This window comes from Trichosurus vulpecula, chromosome 2, assembly GCF_011100635.1.
Source record: "Trichosurus vulpecula isolate mTriVul1 chromosome 2, mTriVul1.pri, whole genome shotgun sequence".
Lineage (NCBI taxonomy): Eukaryota > Metazoa > Chordata > Mammalia > Diprotodontia > Phalangeridae > Trichosurus > Trichosurus vulpecula.
The window spans coordinates 400,120,784-400,135,496 of NC_050574.1; the positions used below are offsets into that span (position 1 = coordinate 400,120,784).

The 14,713-nt window shown below is 39.3% G+C and overlaps 1 pseudogene; it reads left to right on the forward strand.

Moving 5' to 3' along the window:
* The first annotated feature begins 11,955 nt into the window (after positions 1-11,955).
* Positions 11,956-14,713, forward strand: part of LOC118837253 — a 72,276-nt pseudogene continuing 69,518 nt past the window's right edge.

Below are 14,713 nucleotides of genomic sequence, written 5' to 3' on the forward strand. Positions count from 1 at the left end.
TACCCCACAGGAAAGAAGAGGGAAGAAGATAAAAAAGGGGGGGATGATGGAGAGGAAGGCAGATGGGGGTGGAGGTAATCAAAAACAAACACTTTTGAAAGGGGACAGGGTCAAGGGAGAAAATTCAATAAAGGGGGATGGGTTGGGAAGGAGCAAAATTTAGTTAGTCTTTCACAACATGAGTATTGTGGAAGGGTTATACATAATGATACACATGTGGCCTATGTTGAATTGCTTTACTTCTTAGGGAGGGTGGGTGGGAAGGGAAGAGGGGAGAGAATTTGGAACTCAAAGTTTTAAAAACAGATGTTCAAAAACAAAAAAAAAAAGTTTTTGCATGCAACTAGAAAATAAGACACACAGGCAATGGGGTGTAGAAATTTATCTTGCCCTACAAGAAAGGAAGTTAAAAGGGGATGGGAGGGGAATGGGGTGACAGAAGGGAGGGCTGACTGGGGAACAGGGCAACCAGAATATACGTCATCTTGGAGTGGTGGGGAGGGTAGAAATGGAGAGAAAATTTGTAATTCAAACTCTTGTGAAAATCAATGCTGAAAACTAAATATGTTAAATAAATAAATTTAAAGAAAAGAAATATTGAATACTATAGGACCATATTCTGAGTCAGTAAGCAAGAAATTCCATGAAGAACTTTTCTGTCTCATCATTTGGGGAATGGCTAAACAAATTGTGGTATATGAAAGCAATGTAATTAGCCCTTCATGAGAAATGGTGATTATGATGAATTTAGAGAAACCTAGGAAGACATAAAACTGTTACAGAGTGAAGTAAGCAGAATCAGGATAACAATTTACACGATAAGCACAATTATGTAAAGGAAAATAGCTTTGAAAGACCACAGAATTCAGTCAATACAGTGACCAATTCATGACTCCAGAAGACATGATGAAACATACTTCTCAATTCTTGGCGGACTAGAGAGGCAAGGTTGTATAGGAGGCACAACAGATGTGTCCCTGGAAAGTGTGTGATTCGAATTTTTGCAAATTCAAAAAATTATCAGGCCCTACTATGGGCATCAATCTCAGGCCAAGTAGTATAGTAGAAAGAGTATGGGATGTTGAGTAAAGAAGACCTGAGTTCAATTTTCATGTCCTATATTTACTAGCTGTGTGATTGTGGGCAAATCACTTAAATCTCTGCCTAGCTCAATTTCATCATCTATAGAAGGAGGATAATAACCACACCTGCTTTCCAGTGTTGTTATGAGGATAAAATGAGATAATATATAAAGCACTTTGCAAATCTTAAAGCACTATATCAATGTTAGTTAACATAATTAAAGGGATTCTATTGTGAATCTTTTAAAAAGCAAAGAATCCCCTTTTCTTTATATGAAAAATCACTTTTCAAAGTTAGGTTAGTCATGTCTTTGATTTTCTTAAAGTAAGTCATACATAGATCCAGAAAATTTGGGGGTGAAAGGGAAGTACTTGGGCGGGGGTGGAGCCAAGATGGTGGTAGGAAAGTAGGGACTCACTCAGGCTCTCCCCAAATCCCTTCAAACACCTGTAAAAAATGGCTCAGAACAAATTCTAGAGCTACAGAACCCACAGAATAAGAGAGGGAAGCAGGTTTCCAGCCCAAGAAGGCCTGGAGACTCTCTGGGAAGGGTCTATTGCACCATGCTAAGAGCTTAGTGCAGCCCAGCGTGGGCTTCACCAGGGCAGACCAGGCACTGAGGAAATTGGGCAGAGCAAGCCATGGGCCATGAATCACTGAACTGTGGCAGCTACCAGACTTCTCAACCCACAAAAACCAAAGACGACTTAACAGGTCAGTGGGAAAACTGCTGCATCAGGGTAAGAGGAGTGTGTAGTCAGCGTCAGCCCCAGCCCCCGGGGGGTCGCAGAGGTGGTGCAATACAGTAGTTGCAGCAGCAGGAAGCTTCTATGGCTGCTTCCAGAGCTGCAGCTGTGGTTGCGTTCAGCCCTAGGCCCAGCCGGTGGGAGGAGTCAGAGTGGATCAGAGCAGGAGTGCAGGTAGCACTTTGCTGGCACAGAGGCAGGGTTCTCTTGCTTTGCTCTGCTTTGATCTGGGTTGGTGATTGGCAGTTCTTGGGGGAGGAGGAGTGCTGGTGTGGCAGAGTTTGCCATGTAGACATAGCTCTGAAAACAGCAACGCAACACCCCTGAAGCTTGGGACAAAGCATTCATCATTCTGAAGGCAGTCATACCCTGACAAAAACCTCAAGGGTCAAGTAGTTGGCTGGGACCATGGCCAGGCAGAGAAAGACTCAGACTATTGAATCTTTTTTGGGTGACAAAGAAGATAAAAACATACATCCAGAAGAAGTCAACAAAGTGAAAGAACCTACATCAAAAGCCTCCAAGAAAAATATGAACTGGTCTCAGGCCATGGAAGAGCTCAAAAAGGATTTGGAAAAGCAAGTAAGAGAAGTAGAGAAAAAATTGGGAAAAGAAATGTAAGTGATGCAAGAAAATCAAGAAAAATAAGTTAATGATTTGCTAAAGGAGACTCAAAAATACTGAAGAAAATAACACCTTAAAAAATAGACTAACCCAAATGCCAAAAGAGCTCCAAAAAGCCAATGAGGAGAAGAACACCTTAAAAGGGAGAATTAGCCAAATGGAAAAAGAGGTCCAAAAGATCACTGAAGAAAATACTACCTTAAAAATTAGATTGGAGCAAGTGGAAGCTAGTGAGAAATCAAGAAATTGTGAAACAGAACCAAAAAAATGAAAAAATGGAAGACAATGTGAAATATCTCATTGGAAAAGCCACTGACCAGGAGAAGAGACCCAGGAGAGAGAATTTAAACATTATTGGGCTGCCTGAAAGCCATTATCAAAAAAAGGAGCTAGACATCATCTGTCAAGAAATTGTCAAGGAAAACTGCCTGATATTCTAGAACCAGAGGGTGAAATAGAAATTGAAACAATTCACCAATTACCTCTTGAAAAAGATCCCAAAAAGAAAACTACTAGGAATAGTGTCATCAAATTCCAGAGTTTCCAGGTCAAGGAGAAAATATTGCAAGAAGCCAGAAAGAAACAATTTAAGTACTGTGGAAATACAATCAGGGTAACATAAGATCTAGCAGCTTCTACATTAAGGGATCGAAGGAATTGGAATATAATATTCCAGAGGTCAAAGGAGCTAGGATTAAAACCAAGAATCACTAACCCAGTAAAACTGAGTACGTTACTCCAGGGCAAAATAGGGATTTTCAATAAAATAGAAGACTTTCCAGCATTCTTGATGAAAAGACCATAGCTGAAGAGAAAATCTGACTTCCAAATACAACAATCAAAAGAAACATGAAAAGGTAAACAGGAAAGAGAAATCATAAGGGACTTACTAAAGTTGAACTGTTTTGGTTACGTTCCTACATGGAAAGATGATATTTGTAACTCATGAAACCTTTCTAAGTATACGGGTAGTTGAAGGGAATACACACACACACACGCACACACACATATAGACAAAGGGCACAGGGTGAGTTGAATATGAAGGGATGATATCCATAAATAAATAAACGAACAAATAAATAAATGTATAAATACATAAATAAGTAAATGAATGAATGAATAAATAAATAAATGAATGAATGAATGAATAGATAAATAAATGAATACAATTAAGGGGTGAGAGAGAAATATATTGGGAGAAGGAGAAAGGGAGAGATAGAATGGGGTAAATTATCTTACATAAAAGCGGCAAGAAAACCAGTTCCATTGGAAGGGAAGAGGGGGCAGGTGAAAGGGAATGAATGAATCTTGTTCTCATCAGACTTGACTTAAGGAGGGAATAACATACACATTCAATTGGGTATCTTACCCTAGATGATAGCAGCGGAGAAGGGGATAAGAGAGAGGGGATGATAGAAGGGAGGGCAGACCAGGGAAAGAGGTAATCAAAAGCAAACACTTTTGAAAAGGGCTGGGATCAAGGGTATAAAGTTGAATAAAGGAGGACAGGTTAGGATGGAGGGAAATATAGGTAGTCTTTCACAGCATGACTATTATAGAAGTGTTTTGAATAATGATACATGTGTGGCCTATGTTGAATTGCTTGCCTTCTCAAGGAGGGTGGGTGGGGAGAAAATAAGGGAGAGAATTTGGAACTCAAAGTTCTAAAAACAAATGCTCAAAAAATGTTGTTTTTTACATGCAACTGGGAAATAAGACATACAAGCAATGGGGTAAAGAAATCTGTCTTGCCCTACAAGAAAGTAAGGGTAAAGGGGATAAGGAGGGGAGTGGGGTGACAGAAGGGAGGGCAGACTGGGAAAAAGGGCAATCAGAATATATGCCATCTTGGCGTGGGAGGAGGGTAGAAATGGGGAGAAAATTTGTAACTCAAAATCTTGTGGAAATCAATGTTAAAAACTAAAAAATATTAAATAAAGAAATAAAGTAAAAAAAGAAAGGGAAATACTTATAATTGTCCTAGTTTTATTTTTAAAAAGATTTCAAGGAAAAAAAATGGAAGAGATACTAGGGGAACTTTTTTTCTGAGGGGAGAAGGCAGGGCAATTGGGGTTAAGTGACTTGCCCAAGGTCACACAGTTAATAAGTATGTCAAGTGTGTGAGGCTGGATTTGAATTCAGGTCCTCCTGACTCCAGGGCTGGTGCTCTATTCACTGCACCACCTAGCTGCCCCAGAAGATTTTTGAACATTAAAACTACTGGCAAAGAATAGGTTAAAAAAATTGGGCCAGCAGTCAGGCAATCAAGCACCAAGATGCTGGCATTTTTTCCCAATAAGCTTGTCTGGCACAAAGCCACCTACACTGAGTCTTTAATGAACTGCTATCATTACCTGGATTTATTTTCTTTTCATATATTCATTAACCCTATAATCTGAGGAGTTCAAAGTATTTTGCAGGTAGTAACTTTTGCTTCCCTATGCCTTTGTGTTTAGCAGCTTTAAATGTTACTGTGGTCATTTTAGAAATAGGAAAGTTCAAAGTTGTAGTTTTAAGAAAAAACATGCTAATGGAATTAATAATAGGGCTTATAAAGGCTGGACTCCCATTTAGACTGTGATTGCTCTCCAGAGAAACTTCAAAGGAAAGAAATGGGAAATTTTTATAGGCCTAAAGTCCTTCACAGTTTAAAAAAAAATCATTCCTCCTCAAGGGATCCACTTTCTTTTCATGATGGATTCTCTGAGATAATTTCTTGACTAGAGATGTCAGAATGAAACAAAAGACAAAGGTCTTTACAGACGTCAAGTTTGAAACTAATTTCTGCCAATTTCCATCTTGCTTTACAAAATGAGGCCAACAGAATGGCAAAGTAGTTAATTATTTTAAATTACATATTAGACATTTTTTACAGAGAGTTTAGTGATTTGCTCTTGGTAATAAAGCACCACAATTACAAGATTCATCTCTTAGGATATCTTACCATTTTTCTTCAGTTCCTCATTTTTGTCATTTTTTTTAAGCAAAGCAGCAGATTGCATTAAAAGAAACTACGTTTAATAACATTTCTTTAATCCTTTATGTGGAACAGCAGGTCAAGAAGAATGGTCTTAACTTTGAAGTGAATGCTACTTGGCTCCATCTTTGTTCAACAATACAAAATATAGACCACATTCTGGCAGAATAGGAGAATGGGGACAGATCCCTGTGTTATCCTTGGCATTACTGAGTTTATTATCAAAAATATAAATTTACCCTTATCCTCAGAAATTCCACATTTTAAAATGCTGCAGTGATGATTGTCTAATTCCATGGTCCATATCAGGTGCTTTTCCCAATCTCAATTTCCAGATTTCATTTTCTTCAGTTCTGTTAATGTTCTGATACATGTTCCTCCTTAAAAGAATAAATTCACAACACCTTACATGTAGAGCAGGGCTGTCCAACCTTAAGTTTTTATTGAAACAATTTAGAGGATAAGCCATGGGACTTTGAAAATCCTAAAGGTGCTTCATAATAATCTTAATAATAGCTAATATTTATGTAATACTTCACATATATTTTATCATTTTATCCTCAAAACAACACAGAACTGTAGGTGCTTCTTTTTCCCCATTTTACAGACAAGGATGGGCAGAGGTTAAGTGATTTGCCATAAATTTCATAGTTAGTCATCAGAAGAGACCAGATTTAACTCAGGCCTTTCTGATTCTAGGCCCATCATGCTATCCACTGTCATCTAATTGTTCATCCCTGTCATCCTCATTTGTCATCATCATTATCATCATCGTCAAAAAGATGCATTCTTCTTAATAGACTAAAATATTTGTGGAGCATTGTGTTCTTCCTTATAAAAGATGTCAGTGTACATGATCTCAGCAGGGTTTTCCATGAAGTAATGAGATCGCTCCTGTTCTCCCTCTATCCGTTGCTTATCTCTTTCCCATCTCCAACAGCTCATACAACATGAAGGCAAGGAGCATTGCATGGATCTATGACCCTAAATGCTTCTACCCGATTTGTCTCCACAGCATTTCAGAATGAAAATTTTGTTAAATTCGTATTATAGGTGTGGAAGAATTGAGTACAATGTCTGTTTCTTGAAAACAGACTCTGGTTTTTGTTTTGCTTTGTTTTTCATTTCTGGTCTTTACATTCTCAGCACACAGTACAGTATCTTACAAATAGTACACACAAAATGGTTGTTTATTTAATTGAATAGAAAGAACTGAATTAAGGAAAAACTTGAGAGATTAGGAGAGGACAACCTAGTGCTAACTTATCTGAAGTGTCAAAATGAATTTATTTTTCAAGTATTGGTCAGCTAGAAGACTAGCTAATAAAGTTAGCATTTAAACAGTGTTTAAGGCTTGCAGAAACCCAGTGAAGTGCTATAATTATTCTCCCCAACTTTTCCCCATTTCACAGATTGGGAAATTAAGGTTGAGTGCAGTTAAGTGATTTGACTAGGATCAACATAATTAGTAAGTGTCTGAAGTAGTGCTTTTTTCCTCCTTAGTCCATCTTTTCATTTTTTTCAATAGTATGCATAATCATAAGTTTTTTTTTCTTTTCCTAAAAATATATTTATTATCTATTTAATTTTTTGAAGTAAAAAAAATCAAACTGCACTTATTTTTTAATCAAACCACTAGAAAGATATGAAATAGACTTGAAACACTAAACAGGAAAGCTGTTAATTGCATTCAGTAAGAAGCTGCTACAGAAAATGGCAGCATGAAAACAGGGACTCACTTGAACTCTCCCCCAAATCCCTCCGAACACCTGTAAAAAAATGACTCTCTAAACAAACTATAGAGCTACGGAACCTGGGAAATGACAGAGTGAAAGAAGCCTCCAGCCCAAGACAGCCTGGATGGTTGCTAGGAAGGGTCTGTCGCACGGTGCTGGGAGCAGAATGCAGCCCAGCATGGGCCATGCCAAGACAGATCAGGCCAGAGCAGAATGGGCAGAGCAGGCCTCAGGGCACTGAATCACTGGTACCGTGGCAGTTTCCAGACTTCTCAACCCACAAATGTCAAAGACAATGTAGCAGGTCAGGGAAAACTGTTGGACCTGGGTGAGAGAGGGACACAGTCTGGCCCCAGCCCCAGGGTGGTGGAAGTGGCTGCAGCAGCAGAGGCAGCTGCTTCCAGAGCTCCAGGCCCACAGACGGTGGGGGGAATCAAACATCTGATCAGAGCAGAAGTGCAGGGATCTCTTTTGTGGACACTGAGGCAAGACTCTCTTGCTTTGCCCTGCTTGGATCTGGGTCACATTCCTAGTTGGTGGTCCTAGGGGGAAGAGGAGGGCTGGTGTGGCAGAGTTTGTGGTGACTGTGGAGAGGGAATCCTCCTGGTAGTTACACAACAGAAAGGAGTGCTTTCACTCACACACCAGAACACAGGCCAGGAGAAGAGCATCATACCATCTCAGAATAGAAGTATCTATGAAAACAGCAGCGCAAAACCCCTGAAGCTTGGGACAGAACACTCTCCACTCTTGAAGCAGTCATACCCTGACAAAGAGCTCAAAAGTCAAGTAACCAGATGGGAAAATGAGCAGAAAGTGTAAAAAGACTCAGACTATAGAATCTTTCTTTGGTGACAAAGAAGATCAAAACATACAGCCAGAAGAAGTCAACAAATTCAAAGATCCTACATCAAAAGCCTCCAAGAAGCTGCTACAAAAAGAACAAGATCGTTATCAAAACTGGTAGTGAGATGTTTAAAGTTTTAACTAACACTGATAATTAGGTAAACGGTGCCAGCTGCCTCCTGTACTCTGGGGAAGCAAAAGTTCTCCCATGCAATCTGCCTACCCCCCAGAAGTTTGAGTTGTCTTCCTGACCTTTCCTGTTCTCAGAAGGTCCTCTCAACAGGTTGTTTCTGTTGAAGAGGGCAAATCAGAAAGGCCAGGGTCAGATTTCACATCTTTTTTTCTGCTTTGGGAAAACTAACTTTCTACAAAACCAGTCATCTACCATTCTCTTAAGCAAGGGGCTTAAGATTGTTCTGCAAGCAAAAAAAGTTTTCTTTGGCCTTAACTCAAAAATGCTTCATATTAGTCTCAAAAAAAATTTTAACTCAAGTGTTTGCCCCTGAGTGCCTTTCAGAAGGGCAAGAAAAAGCAACCTGAGCAGCAGGCCTAGAGAAGCCAATGTGAAGGAATCACCACTTTTCACGCTTGGTGGGAGATTTCCCTTTTATGCTCTTGCTTGGTGTGCCAGCTGAAAGCTGGTGGAAGCTTTGTCCTCCTCAAATGAAAGATCACTAGGGAGCAGTTCAGTGTCCAATCCAAATAACCCTCTTTTCCCAGACTTCCCTCTGTATGTCAGGTTCTTGTACTGGGGAGAAAAACACAACTGTATTTCTCTTTTCTAGTCAGTGGTGAACTCATGGCTGCTGCTTTATGGTCTATGAGAAATGGTTCAATCAGGTAGACATGAAGTTGGCACATGAAAGTAGGCTACTACCTCAGGGACTCCAGTAGGTTGGGGCCAAGAACCACTAATACTCATAAACCTGCAGGGCTATTACAACTTCCAGGAATGGAATACTTTCCAACCAGCTAGAAGCCATTGACAATTTCAACAGGTAGAATAGGGGTCAACTTCACTGATGGGGTGGGTCTTGATATTATTAGCCTTCCATGCTACCAACCTCAATTCTTCATTCTTAAATTTTCACTGAAAGGTGAAACTTTCCATACATTTTTACAAGTAAACCCATTCTCCCACTCTGTGACTACTGACAATGACTTTATTTAGCAATAGATGCCAAGGAATCCTTCATCTTCTTGATCATGGTAGTGATGATACATATGTGGTTGTCAACACATTTGGTCACACAGGACTCTAGCTGCCTCTTCACCTGTTGCTCCTTGCTCCTGGCATCCATCACATGTTTGGCTTTGTCACTGCAGTGCATAGTACATCGAGCCTGGTGGTCCAGGAAATTCTCCAGTTCTCTGTGCTTCACCAGTAAAAAATTTTGAGCTTGCACCTCCAATATATGTATATTTTATTTGTAAATTATAAACATATATGTCTGTATATATGTTTATATACATATATACATACATACATAGATATACACATGTATAAGATAAAAATGGAAGGTAGGGTAGAGCTCTCATTGACTGGAGTGCAGAACATATTTTCCAAGAGGCACCTACTATAGTCACTATGCACTCTGAGGACAGGGCAAGGGGCTCCATGGGGAAGAACTTTCCCAATGGCACCTACATAGCTACTGTTGTGGGTGCTCAGGTAGCAATTGGATTGTCCTTAGGGGTCAAAAGCCAGCTCTGAAGTGAAGAAGACAGGAGCTTATGAAGCAGGTGGACATAGAAAGGAAGATGCTATCTGCATCCAGAGAAAGAACTGATAAATAGAAGTACGTGTAGAATGATTTTACACACACACACACACACACACACACACACACACACACACACACACATTTGTATCTAATGGTAGTAATCTCTAGGGTGGGGAGAGGGAAAAAAGGGTACAAAAGCAATTAATATGACTTTATTCTATAGTTACTCTATATTCACTCTGCATTATTTCATGTAAGTCCTTCCATGTTTTTCTAAGATCATCAAACTTATAATTTCTTACAGCACAGTAGTATTCCACCAAAATCATATCCTACAACTCATTTAGTCATTCCCCAATTGATGAGCATCCCTGCAATTTCCAGTTCTTTGCCACCACATTATTTTCTTAAGTCTAGACAGTCAACAGAACAAAGCAAGTCCAGATTTGTAATGTTTGCCTCCAAGGTATAAATGCTTATATTAAAAACTTAACAATCAAGATTGAGTAAACCAGTTCCAGATGTCCTCCAACCTACCTTTCTAGCATCGTACCCTACTGTTCTCCTGCACGAATCCTCTATGCCGACCAGACCAGTCTATTCTTTGTCTCCCAAACATACTCTTATATGTATTCCTTATTGCTCCTGTTTCCAACTCTATGCTTATGACGTTGCATCCTCCCAAAATGTCCTTTCTTTTCTCCTTCAAATAAAATTCTAAATTTCTAAAAGGCTGAACTAACATGTTTCCCTCTTCTGAACTCCTAAAGAACTTACTGTGGATGTCACTTATAATCATGCAGTATCTTGTTTTGTTAGGAACCTTGGTGTCTTGGTGGATAGAACACTTACTGGGCCTGGAGTCAGGAAGACCTAATATCAAATCTGACCTCAGACGTTGGTTGTATAGACCCTGGGTGAGTCACTTAACTTTTGTGTATCTCAGTTTCCTCACTTGTAAAATGGGGTTAATAATAGCACTGCCTCCCAGAGTTGTTGTGAGGATCAAATAAGAATTGGAAGGGGCGTTTAGATGGTTCGGTAGATAGAGCACTAGCCTTAGAGTCAAGAGGATTCAAGTTCAAATCTAACCTCAGATACTAGCTGTGTGACCTTGGGCAAGTCACTTAATTCTGATTGCTTAAAAAAAGAATTGTAAAGCACTTAGCACAGTGGCTGGCACGTGGCAAGTGCTCTGTAAATGTCAGTTATTATTAATAGTTGTTTGACACTAGGCAAGTCATTTAACCCCTGCCTGCCTCAGTTTCCTCATCTGTAAATTGGGGATAATAATAGCATCCATCTCCCAGAATTGTTGTGAGGGCAAAATATTTATAAAGCTCTTTTCTAACGTAAAAGTACTATGTAAATACTATTATTGATAGTTAGCTTTTTCATTCATGTGTATGGTCCTAATTAGATAACAATCGTACTTAATGTAGGGTCCAATTTCTTACTTGTTCATATCCCCCACAGTAACTGAAAGAGTACCAATGCATGCAAAAAAGAGCTCAGTATGATTTGCTGAATGAACTCATGAAAACAAAGAAAAAGAGAACTAGAGATAGGGTTGGGGCGAGGTGTCCAACACTTCTAAAGTCTCTTCCAGCTCTTACTCTATGATCCTAATACCATCCAAAGTTAGACAATGGACCAGGTTTCTGCTCTCCCAGTTCTTTCCACAAGGGAACATTGTATCACCTGACTTTTAGTAAGCTACTTATGAACTTGCTGTGTGCAGGAAAACCAGCTTCTTGCCATGGCTCTAGGGTAAGCGCCTTTGAACTTGGAGTACCACCCCTTTCCAAAAGGGAGGCAAGACATAGGAGCAGGCTATGCCAGCTTCCACAAGCCCAATTGTCTCATTGGTGCTTTAATGGCAAGCCATGCCATCCTATTAGACCTACGTTGCAACCTGATTGACACCTGGTATGGAGAAGCTAATTACCCACACATATTTTAAGCATGTACATACCTGTACCTCCCTTTGCTCCTTGGCTGTCCTGACTTAGAATACTCCTGACAAGTCTATGAGGTTTTGGTGAAGGCGGAATGCTGCTCTCGCTAATGCTCCCTACTTAAAGAATTGTGTGCTACGTAGCTCGCCCCTTCTGTCATATCTACACTTGAAGACTAGACATCCACAAAGGCGGGCGGGGTTTTGAATATTGTTGCTTTTTTGGAAATAGCAGCTGTTGAAGTTTCCTCCATTGAAGACCATGGAAAGATGGCAGAAAATCTGCTTCTTCATGCTCCTGTGCTTTCTAATTCACATTCAAGGTAACAGGTGTGATATAATTTGGGGGATGTTTGTTTAGGTGTGGACTTCTCTTCTGTAACCTCTTTTCTCCTTTCTCCAAACCAGTTTCTACCTAGTGCAATATACCAATTGGAAAGAGATTTGATTTAAAAAATGGAGAGAGTTTACTTATTATATTTTTAATGGTGGGTGGAGACCAGAAAACCAATTAGAGAACTGGGAAATGGAGCTACAAAATGCAGTTACTAATCGGCAAGAGAAAAAAAAAATCTCTTCTTTGGCCCTGAAATAAATAAATTTCTATTTTGTTTCTATTTGAATTACAAATGGGCATATTTCACCCAATTATCTAGATGATTCTGTTTTTGTAATTTTTAATCACCTGCTTCTAATTGAAAATATGTAAGATCATAGATGATTTGTAGCCCTGTGTATTTTAGCATGCCTTGTCTGGGAGATGATGGAATTTGTCAAAAGTTTCATCTTTTCAAGCTTGTTCCCAAGGGATCAAACAATAGCAGCTTTTATTTTCACACTTTAAAATCACCCAAAATGGGTGGCAGTGCCTCAGCGGTGGGGCAGGCAGCCGGGAGAGCCCCAGTGGCCTCCTTAAGGCAGTAGTTCTGCCAAAGTCGAGGTCCTGGACCTAGATGAGGACAAGGGTGATGTGGAGGTCTTCAAAAAGGATGCCTCCCCGAAGGACGTGAACTCTTTTAGTCCTTTGATGTCGGCGTCCTCTTTATCCATGATAAACCAATACAAGTTTGAAGACAAGCCAGACTTGATGGACCTTTTCATTACAGTTGATCCCAAAAGCCACATTAGTACAATTGAAACTTTCATCACCTACAGAGTTACAACTAAGACATCTCTGGGTGAATTTGATTCTAGTGAATTTGAAGTTCAAAGATGTTATCAAGATTTCCTTTGGTTAAATGGAAAACTTGAAGAAGCATGTTCCACCCTCCTTAGTCCTCCTTTGCCTGAAAAATTCATAATGAAAGGCATGGTGGAATGGTTTAATGATGACTTCACTGAGACTTAAAGAAAGGTACAGCATGAATTCTTAAATCGAATTGCTGATCTCCTGACTTTAACTTTTAATGAAGACTTCAAAGTTTTTCTTACTGCGTGAGCCTGGGAACCCTCTTTGCACAAGAAATAAGGTGCTGGATTGCTTAGCAGGATGGAGCAGACAGTCAGAGCTGTAGCATACTCAGTGAGAGGAGTTTAAAAACACCCAGAGGAATTATTATGTGGGAACATTTAGCCAGGAGATAAACTTAATAGACAAAATGTCTCACAGAATTTACAAGGAAGAAAAGGAGTGTTTTGAGGAAATGAAGGAATATCTATCAATCTACACCTGGTGTTCTGCATGGGAAGAGGATCTGGTTGACTCCCTGAAAAGTGTGGCCAGCTGCATTGACAAGTGTCGTAAGGTCACTGGAAGACAAATATTTGACCTTTCAAAGACAGTGGTTCCAGTTCCACCTGAGTATGTAACGAAACATTAATGGGAGTTATGAAAAGAAGAGACCAAATTTAAGCAGAACTGCATTCCAGAGTTGCAGCTTTGATATACAAAAAGGCTGAAAAGAAGTTGCTTACAGAAGAGATGAGAAAACTAGAAGATAAGGTGGAATGCTCTGAAAGTTTATTGGGACAGATGGAAACAAAACATGCTAAAGGATATCAAGTTGGTGTTTACAGATATGGCTGAGAAAAGTATCAGCTACTATGAAGAGTGCCTTGCCACATGGGAGTCCTTCCTTACAACTCAAACCAACCTTCACCTGGAAGAAATATCTCAAGGTAAACCTTGGGCATACCTAAAGACTTTTTGCCTAACCTGGTGCCAATTAACCAAGTACATTCTTTATGGGGTGGGGTGCATTTAATATAACTGGGTCAAAATATAGTCACTGTATCTAGATGTGTATCTGGAAAGTCAATAATTTGAAATCTCAAGTACCCTAGGGTTCCCATCTGCATTTTGGTCATGGTATACATATACATGCATACATACACATACATACAGATGGATATATGTATGTATATTATATGTGTGTTATATATAATACATGTGTTAGATATATCTTAGTTTTAATTCATTTGTTTCAAAATTTTTGTCTGTAAGTACTTGCATATGGCAATTTTTTCCCTCACACTTTCTGCAATTGGGATGTGACATTTTAAATAGGTCGTAAAGGCTCCATTGAATACATGAGTTTAATAAAATCATCTAAGAGATTTTCCTTCCAAAGGTTTCAGGATGAAAGATCTCTTATCTAGACATACATTTTCCCCCATTCTTTTTATTGTTTGTTTTCAGAGAGTAGCTTAGCCTATTTAAGAAAATTGTACTGATTAGAAACACATAAAGTATAAACAGTGAGGATGTTGGCCAATTATAACTGTATAACAAAGATTTATTAAGCATTTACCATATGCAGAGTAGTGTGCTAGGTGCTGAAGCTGAAAGTTTAGATGGGATATGACTCCCTTTTCTCTAGGACTTGATGGTCTAGTGTGGGGATAAGATACAACATACATACATACAGATACAACTTTAGTACAGGGGACGGCAAACTACAGCCCAAGGGCCAAATCTCTCGAGTTATGAATGGTTTGGACATTTCAAACTTATTTTAAAATGTCAAAACCATTCTTAGCAACCAGGCTGTACATAAACAGGCAGCAGGAAAACATAGTTT